Below are 12,336 nucleotides of genomic sequence, written 5' to 3'. Positions count from 1 at the left end.
CATAAGCTTTATAGCTTTCTGCCCAATCCCAAAATGTACTTTGTAAATATTGTTCACTTGTTAAATGTTTTGTTGAATAAATATGTTTAAACCAATAATTTTATCCAATATTAATCAACTAATAAGTATGATGTATATCAATTAATCGGTTTGTTACTTGTGTTTTTTTCTTCAGATTAACAATACATTATGCAATTAACAGTTTTAATTAATAGAGGATGATATGTGTGTTCGATTTGTCGAGGAACACCAAAACAACTCAAAATACGGGGAAATTATAAAAAGTATAATGTATCTCATTCATGATTTTATATTTGATAACATTTTATACTACTAATATTTGTCATGGTATAAAACTGTTTCTCATATGTGTAAGCGAAATGGATGTTCAGTCAATAGAGCTGCGGGACGGTATTACGAGGGTCTCGGGATTGAAGTCTCGGCAAGGCTTTATATCTTTCTTTACATGTGAAACCATTCTATACTTATATAAAAAGACGAAATGGACATTTGTATTTTGCGGAAGCCAAGTCCTTTCAAGACATTCATCAGGCACGGGTTTATATCGTACCGAAAAGACTGGTTCATTATACACGATTTTATTCTGCTTCCCTTCAGATTAGATAGTACCAATACAAACGGTGAACGTTGGGTTACTGAAAAAAATCATATTTATAAAGATAATCGTTGAACGGATATGAGAAGCGATAAAGATACAGGTGGCCCTTTTATCAGATATTTTACTTCATTTGATAAATCTATCTTTATAATCATCAAATTGTTTAACAATCAAGTAGCCATGATCATAGCTAATTTGTATGAACAAGTTTGAAATTCTTTCTTATCTCTAATTTAATACGTTAAACATTCCATCAGTATTTTGAAAAGCTGCGTTTATTTGTTGCAGTGGAATAGATTTATTTGCTGTATGTTTTCTTATTTCGGATAATCTTAACATTTTTTATGATTTTTGTAGATGTTTTACATAATTTGAATCATGGCTTTAGGCAAAAGATTATTGTCATGCAAATCGAGTGAATTTCATGATATGATTTGGTGTTATAACTGATAAAAGCAAATCTTATTAATAAGGTTTATTTTGCTGATGATGTATTTGCATAATGATATTTATAAGTTTATAGAAATCAATGTGAAAGGATAGTTAAAAGAACATTTATCTTTGAAATAAGAATACAGATATAGGAAGACTTCTGTATGGCATTGATTTTCCAACACATAAAAGCCTAACAGATATATTTGAAATCTAAAATAATTTCATCCATTGCACTTTGATACAAAACCAAAATTTAATAGATAAGTAAATTGTATATGAAATCACAGATTAATTTCATATATACATTAAATAACGTCTTTTAGATACTACTACTCTTATATGTATATTGTTTATGTGTTTGTTATTTACTTAAATATAAGAATATGATTGCTCTTCCATTTAATGTAAGATAATTTACAGGGTATCAGGTAGAAACTGCTACTAGTATTTCAAAGGATAATTTCTGTTTGTGCTTTATGTATGTTTGTACACATAATATTAATCATTACTTTTGTGTGTTTACAAAAGGTCTGCATGTTAAAATATGCAACAGTAAAACTGTTCTTCGAGTAGTTTCTCGTCAAAGTAATCGTTGTTTGTCCAACGAAACATTGTATAGTATAGTGTATTGAACAATTTTCTAAAGTACATACTTCTATATACTCGTATACAAAAACAATCATGTACATCATAACCTATGAAAAGTAGGTCATTTCCAAAATCGTGAACGCCCTAAATTCAAGTGTTAACACCACCCATGAGAAACTCGTGCTAAAACGATAAGTGGTTCTATTTTTAGAATCAATTTAGAGAATTGGCGAAGAGGTACGACAGTTTATGCTTAGTCGCTTTCTAAAATTAGGTTTACACTAATTGGTTTTGCAGTGGTGAAATGTTCAATATATCATCCAGATGGAAAAAGTAGCAATATTGTAAAAAAATTCTTAGGTAACAATATTTCAGGTAAGCAATAAACAAACATTTTTACATGCAATTCGTAAATTTGTTTTATCTATTTAGTCATAGTTTTAAATTTAAAACATAAGCCTGAGATAGACAACAAATGTCTTCTGTTTGATCGTATTAATTTTATACGTCAAGAACCAAACCATGAAAAAGGAAGATCATCAAAGTTTTAAAAACCATGAAATCAAAAAAGTAGTTGCAATCGATAGAACCAATTTTATTGAATGTGCTCTTGAAAAAAAATAGCGCAACGTTATTTCGCACACTTGCAATGTCACCTAAATCTCAGCTATTCTAAAGTATATATAAACCATGCGAAATTCGCTTAAATTTTGTTTCAGTTGTCTTACTAAAATTAATGTGTAGCAGTCAAAGTCATCAACTCGGCATTTCTCTACAAATAATCCTTAGCAAATGATAATTCAATTATATGCTTGAAATGAAATTTAAGAATTATTGAATGATTCATCTTGTGAGTTTTCATGTACTTTTATTGCATGTTTTACATTAATAAGTACAAGCTTATTCATACTCGACAGATAAGTACATATGGGGAAAAGGTAATAAAAACAAAGTAACGTACCGTGCATGGAGCGCAGACCCTGAAACTTTGTTATCATTAAAATTCAACCTTCCTTACAGATATTTTTGTTATCAATATGACAATGGTAATTTTCAAAATGATTATATTATTAAAACGAAAGTACAATCTCTAAATGATAGAGAATAAAAATATAAATTCATGTTTACTCATAACATTGAGCAACCGCTGATTTTTCCATTAACATTGCAAATGTGATGAGCTAGTTTTTAAAGTATATACTAAACATAACATTCTCTTGCGGCTAAAACAAGGGTTTGACGGATGTGACAGCGGATAATGCTTTTGCTCAGTACCGTTATTCATAATATATCTACCACCTGGGTAACATTCTATTGGGAAACAAGGTATTATCTGCAGCCAATTATTTAGCAATAATGTAAATTGTTTTTGCTTCATTATCCTATGTTAAAATCAGTCATTGGAACAAAACGTTTTCGTGTGCATAATAATTGATATCTAACTTGTAAGATAAATGCTTTTTGAATGTTTCTTCTTAAAAATGATTTTAGTATTTATATTCAATGATACGAAAATAAGTTTCGTAACAAATATTAACAACGTTAATAATTTTAGCATTTAGCGAGAAAAATAATAAACTATTTCTTGTAACTACTCACTCATTAAGGATTAAATTACATGTTCACATCTTGATAAAATGATTATTCTAGTAGATGATTCTAACTGCACATTATGCATCAGGAACATGAATATTATTCTATTTTACTTCTCTTTAGAAAGGTCAAACATGAATTTTCTAACGGTAAATAATGGTTTAAGAACATGTTTGTTGCTTGTTGTATGAAGGAAGTAGCGCCAAATGTGAAACAGTTAGTCCTAAAAATTAAAAATAGCAAAATGTAAACAATAACAGTATTGACTTCCATATAAAACACTATAACAGTAACTGTGCGAATTGCCAAACAGCATTAGATGACAAAAATGGTTCTTGTTATTTGCCGATGAGTAACATTTTTAAAACTATAAACGTACACCTAATATGAAAAAGCTTTTGAGAAATACAAGATAAACGCATTTCTGGGGCTTAATGGGACCTAAAGTCATGAAGGTATAACAAAACAAGCAAACTATAAAATATGATATTTCTAATTGTAACTTACGTTTATTTGTCTTTGCTTCTGGCATAACTTAAATCCTTGTTATGTATTTTGAAATCAAAATTATTATCTTAACCATATGACACACAATTATCTGAAAAAAATATATTCTTCAATTGTTATTCTTTTACAAGTATAATAATGTATCTAATTTGCTTTAATTAACTCACTATTACTAGTTATACTCGCATTATATCTCTGTTTTTGGTTTGTAAATTGGAAATATACAATAAAGTGTAACAGTTTTGCTCACCTGATGCACGTAAAAACTATATAAGCAAAGATACATTAGCGCACGAGTAAATAAATATTTCTGAATGTTCATAACCAGTCTAAAAATAGTAACATAACACAAACAGTATAATCCGTATACTTGTTTACAATTCAGAGTAACTTGGCCAATTGTCTGGAAAAAAAATTTGCCAAATATTTTTTTTAAAAAACATGTGAAACTTTGGAATGTATGATTCATTTAACACAAAATTATTCACAATTGCTCTTTATATTTTGTGAAATCTATCCTACATGTGGTATCCGCATTTTGAAATTATTTACCTAGATACATGTATAAGACGACGGTGTCCGACAAACCAAAGGTTTTGATAAAATGAAATTTCCTTCCTTATAAAAATAAGAAAAACAGAATCCCTAAAGAACGTCCAAAACAACAGAATTGAAAATGTTGCAGGCCCAGTTTGATTAAGTCTGTTCATGGACTGTACTGAAAAGTGCAAGTTACCGTCCACGCCATGTAGCACCGGCTTAAGCAGAATTCAACATTTGAACATAGTAATTGTGCAATTTTGAATTTAGAAACGTTTATACCTCATCATTGAACCTTCAATAAGACATTAGTGTCATTCAGTCTTTTTAAAATGTAATGCTTTAATTGTATTTAGGAAACTTGTATGTTACAAATATTTAAATTTAAAAGATGACATCTTTGCTAGAAGACCTTAATAACATAGGAAGAATGAGGGTATGTACGCATTTCATAACAAATTGCAATGAAAATTAAATATGTATATATATATAACCACGGTAACTGTGTCTTTGGTTAGATATTGGTCTGACAATAATGAGCTTGAAACCCTTTTGCTTTTAAGATACCATTTGTACATGCACTCCAAAGATCGTAAATGCCACAAAACATATTATTCTTCAAAAAGTATTTACCAGTTGTTGTTAATTAGGAATGATTAGCTGTTGTATATGTAACAAAACATCTACGTTACGATACCAGGTGATATGACAGTTAATGTCGGAAGTTAGAGACGGTTATGCAAAACACGTCGGAAAAACGGAGGTAAAATGACATTAAATTTTATTGATAAAATGTGTTACATGCGCAGTAATTTCATGTTTAATTACACAATTAGCGAATTAAATCTCATGTTCAACATGTTATGATCTCATAATCATTGAAATGATCAATCATTCTCTGAAATAGATAAAACAATACCATTGCTCTAATATAATTGTGATAAGCATCATTTCCGATAAATAAAATAGAGAAAAAAGATACTTTAAATTTTCCAAAATAGAACTATTGAAAATGTTGTAGGTACAGTTTGATTAAGCGTGTGTATGGACAGTAGTTGAAAGTCAAGCTACCGTCCATTTCTCTCGACCGAGTTAAGCAATTAAACAAAAAGCGTGTTCTTTTAAATAACAAACAAATATATTTTATGGAACTTTAAATGTGACACTTTCGTGCCGTTCCACGAAAATCATTCTAAGCTCTACAATTTAAATAGTACATGTGATACAAATAATTGGTAGAACTAAAACTTATGGAATTTTGTTTGTTTTAAATTTGAATGACAATTTTAAAGGTCGATCTTATAATGATTATTCTTTAACTGCCTTGACGAAACACAAACTATAAATAAACTTTCAACTGTTTATATTGAAATGTTATAACACGAAAAAGGAAAAACAACAGTGAAAAATTAAAAAAAACGACCACAAAAAACAACAACAAAAAAACAACCAAACAAACTCACGTTAAAATACAATATTTATTATTCTACTTTGATATGCAATTTATCCAAAGATCCTTGGCATACAATTATGTAAACAAGTATTAGTATATTATTAGTATACAAAATACAGTTTTGTAACACTGGAACAAAAAGTAAATTAAGGCGCAATTCAAGGAACACATCCCCAATTTAAACCCAGCAAAACAGGTATACAGAATGGGACGTTATTAAAAGCTTCCTTGCAATAAACCGCTTTTGATATTGAATTTCCTACTATTGACACATGTACGGTTGTTAAACATAATCATAAGATGAATTATCATTGAAAAGTGATTTAAACTATGTGCAATATAATTTTTATAGTTACTATGAAGTATTTAACGTTAGTTAGATTTTTTTCTTCAGTTTATATTTCGGCACGAAAATCATATCCATGTAAAATATTGAACGGTGTCGGTTCATACTCGCTAAATAGAGTGCAAATGAAAGAAAAACATAACCTTTGGCGGTTTTGGAACACTGCCCAGCTGCAGAATGATTTAATATATTTCTTGTAAAAGATATTATGCATTCCGATGTCAAAACCTTATAACATCTGTTTTCACAGACTTAACAACTTAAAAAGATCATCTTAAGATTAGCTCACTAGTTGACGTTTGGTAAGCTTACATTGATGTCTTCAGTTTTAGTAAATGATTAATCGATAAACATTATTATATTTACAATTTAAATAGACACCTGCAGAACTTCTCTCAGAAGTGTTCCGTTGATGAGAAATATTTTCTGTATGTTTTGTTTCTATCTTGTCAACGTCTGATTTTTTAATAACCATTAGGTTTTTGTTAATGTTATTACAGAACAGAAATTGCCTTTAATAAACAGTTCGATTCTCTGTTTAATCGATGACCTAATAAATATATTTTTTGAAGGAAAACAGTGTTTCTTTGTTGTAGTTGTTAATTATTTTACCACTATGGGCTGACTTAGTCTGAGGGAAGGAAGTTTTAGGCAATGATTCACAGATTTTTACGTCAATATTTTTTAGTGCTATAAGTTATTAACTCCTATTCAATTTAGAAGGACTTAACCGGTTAATGCACTAAGGTGACGAGAAGAGTCACGTAGCGTTAAAATATATGCAAATTGTATATGAAGGAAGTTTACGTAATTATTTATATAAACATATGAAATTTAGTCATATTTTCTTCACAGAGATAAATAGTTTTGTCTTTGAATAACATTGTGGAATACTTATTATAACAAAAATGCATTTTAGGCATGGCGCTTAATTAATATGTGATTTGGACAAAGAATGTTGTAACCCGTTCAACCTTTTTAGATTTTTTATTTTCTGAAACATTAAGGATAATATTTAGATTTAAAAAGTACTTCATTCAGTCAAGCACATCTATTGTGCAGTAGCTGTTTTAAAGAACTATTTCTTGTTAACCTTATTTCTATTATCTTCTTGAGATAAAGTAGAAAGAGACAGAAAAAGACAGAAAATAAGAAAAGTTTTAAAAAACATGACTAATAGACAAATCTATCTTTTGAGTTCCCAGATGCTTACATTTTACTTTCCTTAAGCTTGATCAGTCATACAAGACATACTAGTGTCGTTTTCAATATCATCTTCAAAATATAAAATCAATTGATTCATTAAAACTCATATGTGTCCTTCTAAAATCATGGTAATATTCAGAGAAATTTTATAAATAATGAGAACAAAATAAAACAAGGCAATGTGATGTTTACAGACAAAACCCAGATCACACCAGCAGGACACCAAGGAGTTATCGAACCAAAAACGGGAGAGGACACAGGGGAGGTATCAGGAGGGGAGGGACATGTGATTAGATAAATGATAAGAACTATAAGCCCGATCAGATTCATAAAATGTGCATTTACGTTTTACTCATGTCTTGGAGCAACACTTCTGATATTCCGATTAGCATACGTGATAAACACAATATTCTCTTGGCTAAAACAATGGTTTAAAAGATGAGGCTGAAGACGATGATGCTTTTCTTCCGTGCTGTTACTTATAATACATCTTCCACCTGGATAGCTGTCTATGTGAAAGAAGAAATATTAAATTAATATTCTACCAATTGTTTAACAATATTTTTAATATTAAATTTGTGCTTCGTTTTCTTGTATTAAAATCAGCCATTCGGACAAATTGGTTTGTGTCGTTTTTTAGTCATTTCCTGTAAACAGGTATGCCTAATGAAGACTTTTGAGTCGAAACGTTGTGTTTTGTTTCAAATAAAACAATACATTTTTAAATTGAAACTGGAGTTGATGTCTGGTTATTGATAATTTAATTTATATTTGGCACTTGTTCTTTCTTATGGACGATATTCAAACTTAAGTATTTTAGAAAATGAAAATTGAAAAACTTTATATTCTTCAGTATATAATCTAAAATCAAAATTGAAAATAATAAGTACGCCGTGTTCATATTTTGTACGAGAACTTAACAATATTATCGAACTTATTTTATGTGTCAATTAAATTCAAAACAGTTTTAATCTTAAAGCTATATATCGATAATTATTGTGTTACGATTAAGATGTTTAAAGAATGCTTCAAAATGTTTGTATGAAAGATATATGGTTGTAAATTGTCCTAAAAATGAATGGTGGATGCACAAAATCATTTCTAAACGCATAAAAGCCTACTTGAAACAGCAACATATCATTTTATTCCGTAAAATTTATTTTGATTACGTATTACTACACTATTCTAACAGAGACAATTTATGTCACTTTTTTTGAAGATTCACCATAAGATCATTGGAACAATATAATTGTACTGTTGGTAAATTTTATAAAAAAATAATGCTTTACCAGGTAAAGCTTTACACTTTGTTAAATATGACATCAATTTCTACAAGAATTAATTGAAAAAAAAAATGATAATGTTGTTTTTGTTGAATTGCAATATGAACAGCATCAACAAAACAAAAGTTATATCTGTGTACCTTATTTTGCAAAGATTCAAACCATTATTTAATACTTTGGAATTATTTTTGAAAAATAACAGATGAAACGAATAGCAAAAATTTATTCCAATATGGGAAGAGTAAAGATAACTTCAATTTGTATCCTTTAAATCAAAAGTAGAATTAAAGCATTCGTGCTGTGTTTATTTGATAGTATTTAAATAGCTGTAATAAACTTCTCGGGTTTTAGCAAAGAGCTGTTTCTGAACGTACATAGACAGTCGTCTATCATTATTTACACAAAGAAAGTGTTTACAGTGCAGTGGAACTTGGCTGTTTGTCTGAAAACGAGCCCAAAAATAATAATAAAACAAACGCGACTGTTCTGTCTAAGACGATAATGTTACAAATAATAAAGCAAAAACTTAGTAAACAAATTGTGCAAAATTCATCAAGGCAAGACAATAAATGATATTAAGTCTTATCAAACCAAATGCATTCAATTATTTTATAAAATTATCAATTCAAAAGAGTAATAAGACCCAAACAAACCATCAACACGCAGTGCAGGAAACAAAAAAAACAACATTTTTTATTGTTCGCTTTGAAATATTTTTAGATTTCTATATATAATCGTTGCGTTTTATTGATCTGTTTAGCTGCCATTGAACTCTCATTACTTTGTCTGTTAAAAATCAACTGCAATCTTGAAAACAAAAGTGATTGTGTGCTAATAGCTTTTCACTTATTTTGTTTATCTCAACGTCTAGACTTAATTTTAACCGATTTATATGCCTGAGAATGAAATACAGTTTTGAGTAAATTCTGCTCTACAAGTAAATTACTTTCATTTTCGCTGTTACGGTAAAGGCTTGAAGGAAACTATAAAGTTATTGTGAAACTGCAATTACATTTTAAGAACTAAAGGTGTAATAACTTGTTTATCCTTGTAAAATTAAGGCGTTTTTGATTAATATCTACTAATCGAAATCTGGAAGAAGGGTAATCCCTCGGAAGCATTAATCACAAAATTACATGAAAATTGCAGACCCGGTTTAATTGAGTCTGTCCACAAGGGATAATTATTTAAATGCAACTACCTTTAAGGGTATTTGAAAAACTGTGTTGATTTTCCGAAATATATAATAACGTAATGCTATAGTCAAGCAGCTTGTAAATAAACATCGTTTATTTTTTGCTAACACAATATGCCATGTTTATAACAAAGGAAATCTATTAAATAGTGTCTATATATATATATATATATATATATATATGTTTGTCGTAAAGCTTTCAGATTATGAAAATTTTGAATAATATTATTATACTCACAGCAAATCTTTAATTTTCAACATATAAATTGTACTTACAAAATAAATGGTATGAACAAATGAGATATCTTTAAAATTATTCACAAAAATATTCAACAGCTTCAAGTTCTCCTCTATACTTGTATAGTGTAAGTCTGATTTTTCAATTACCATTGACTTTTGTTTATGTTATTACAGAACAGAATTTTCCTTTTATAAACAGAGCATTTCTATGTTCAATCTTTGAACTGGTTAATAAGACTTGAAAGAAAAATGTACCCTTTGTTGTAAATGTTAATTATTTTGCCACTTCATACTTTAGGTTTGGAAATTAAGGTTTTGTAATTATTGAGGATTTTTTTTTATTATATAACATGAAACATTTGGACATACTTGCATCATAAAAACAATTTGTTCTATCAAATAATTCAGATTACCTCGCTATAATTTGTTTTTTGTTCATTTTTTTCTAATTTTCATTATGATGTAGTGTGTGCGCGTGAGTGAGTGAGTGTGTGAGTTGGTGCGCGCGTGCGTGATTGCGCAAGGGTGTGAGTGTGACACCAAAAGAAATGAAACCTAGCGTATGTATAAAATACACTGCATTTTTTAGCAACGACACGGAAAACCTATCTAGTTTCCTTACTTGTTGTTAGGACATGTATTTTAAAACTGGCAGAAGAGCTTTGCAATGACTAAAATTTATGGAACGCCGTGACTGTCTTATGTAATCAATGTTTTTGTTATCTTGTGAAACGATGATATTATTTTGTCGTTTGAGCATGTTAACATGTGCAATTTACATCATGTCTTGTCAAAGGAACATGCTGACTTGTACAAACAGCATGTTAACTTGTCAAATTATTATGATGACATGTGCAGACAACATGCTAACTTGTCAAGGTATCGTGATGACTTGTGCAAACAACATGTTAACTTGTCAAAGTATAATGATGACTTGTGCAAATGACATGGTAACATGTCAAAATGTAATGATGACTTGTGCAAACGAAATGTAAACATGTCGAATTATTGTGTTGACATGTGCAAACAGCATGTTAACTTGTCAAAGTGTCATGATGACTTGTGCAAATACCATGTTTACTTGTCAAAGTATAATGATGACTTGTGAAAACGACATGTTAACTTGTCGAATTATCGTGATGACATGTGCAAACAGCATGTTAACTTGTCAAAGTATCATGATGACTTGTGCAAACAGCATGTTAACATGTCAAATAACCATGATGACTTGTGAAGACAACATGTGAACTTGTCAAAGAATCTTGATGACTTGTGCAAATGACATGTTATCTTGTATCATGCTGACATGTCAAAACGTACTGTTAACTTGTCAAAGTATCATGATTACTTGGGCAAATACCATGCTAACATGTCAAAATTCTATAATGACATGTGAAAACAGCATGTTAACTTGTCGAATTATCGTTATGACATGTGCATACAGCATGTTAACTTGTCCAAGTATCATGCTAACTTGTGCAAACGACATTTTAATTTGTCCAAGTATAATGATGACTTGTGAAAATGCCATGCTAACTTGTCAAAATTCCATGATGACATGTGCAAACAGTATGTTAACTTGTCAGATCATCGTGATAACATGTGCAAACAACATGCTAACTTGTCCAAGTATCATTGTGACTTGTGGAAGCGACATGTTAACTTGTCAAAATTTCATGATGACATGTGCAAACAGCATGTTAACTTGTCAAGGTATCGTGATGACTTGTGCAAACTCCATTCTAACTTGTCAATGTATCATGATGACTTGTGCAAATGCCATGTTAACTTGTCAATGTATCATGATGACTTGTGCAGACAACATGTTAATTTGTCAAAGAATCGTGATGACTTGTGCAAAACACATGTTTACTTGTTAAGGTTTTATGAGCATGTCATCACGATAATTCGACAAGTAAACATGCTGTTTGCACATGTCATCATGAAATCTCGACAAGTTAACATGTTGTCTGCACATGTCATAATGATTATTTGACAAGTTAACATGCTGTTTGAACAAGTCAGCATTGTCTTTAGACAAGATATGATGTAAATTGCACATGTTAATATACTTAAATGACAAAATAATATCATCATTTCACAAGATATCAAAAACATTGATAGCATAAGACAGTCACGGCGTTCCATAAAAATTGATAATCCAAAAATCATTTGAGGCTATTCAACTTCAATCACAATGGTGCACGTTCTATTTCCATGCTCAAAACACACAATAAAATGCAACAGTTAAGTTCACCTGCTGCACGTCAAAATATACGAGGGAAGGGCACAATATCGCACGAGTAAATTATCCAGAACGTTCAATACCTG

This window comes from Ruditapes philippinarum, unplaced genomic scaffold (genome assembly GCF_026571515.1).
Source record: "Ruditapes philippinarum isolate M1 unplaced genomic scaffold, ASM2657151v2 ctg494_1_1_1_1, whole genome shotgun sequence".
Classification (NCBI taxonomy): domain Eukaryota; kingdom Metazoa; phylum Mollusca; class Bivalvia; order Venerida; family Veneridae; genus Ruditapes; species Ruditapes philippinarum.
The sequence above is the reverse complement of the archived record's forward strand: the minus strand, read 5'-3'. Positions refer to the sequence as shown.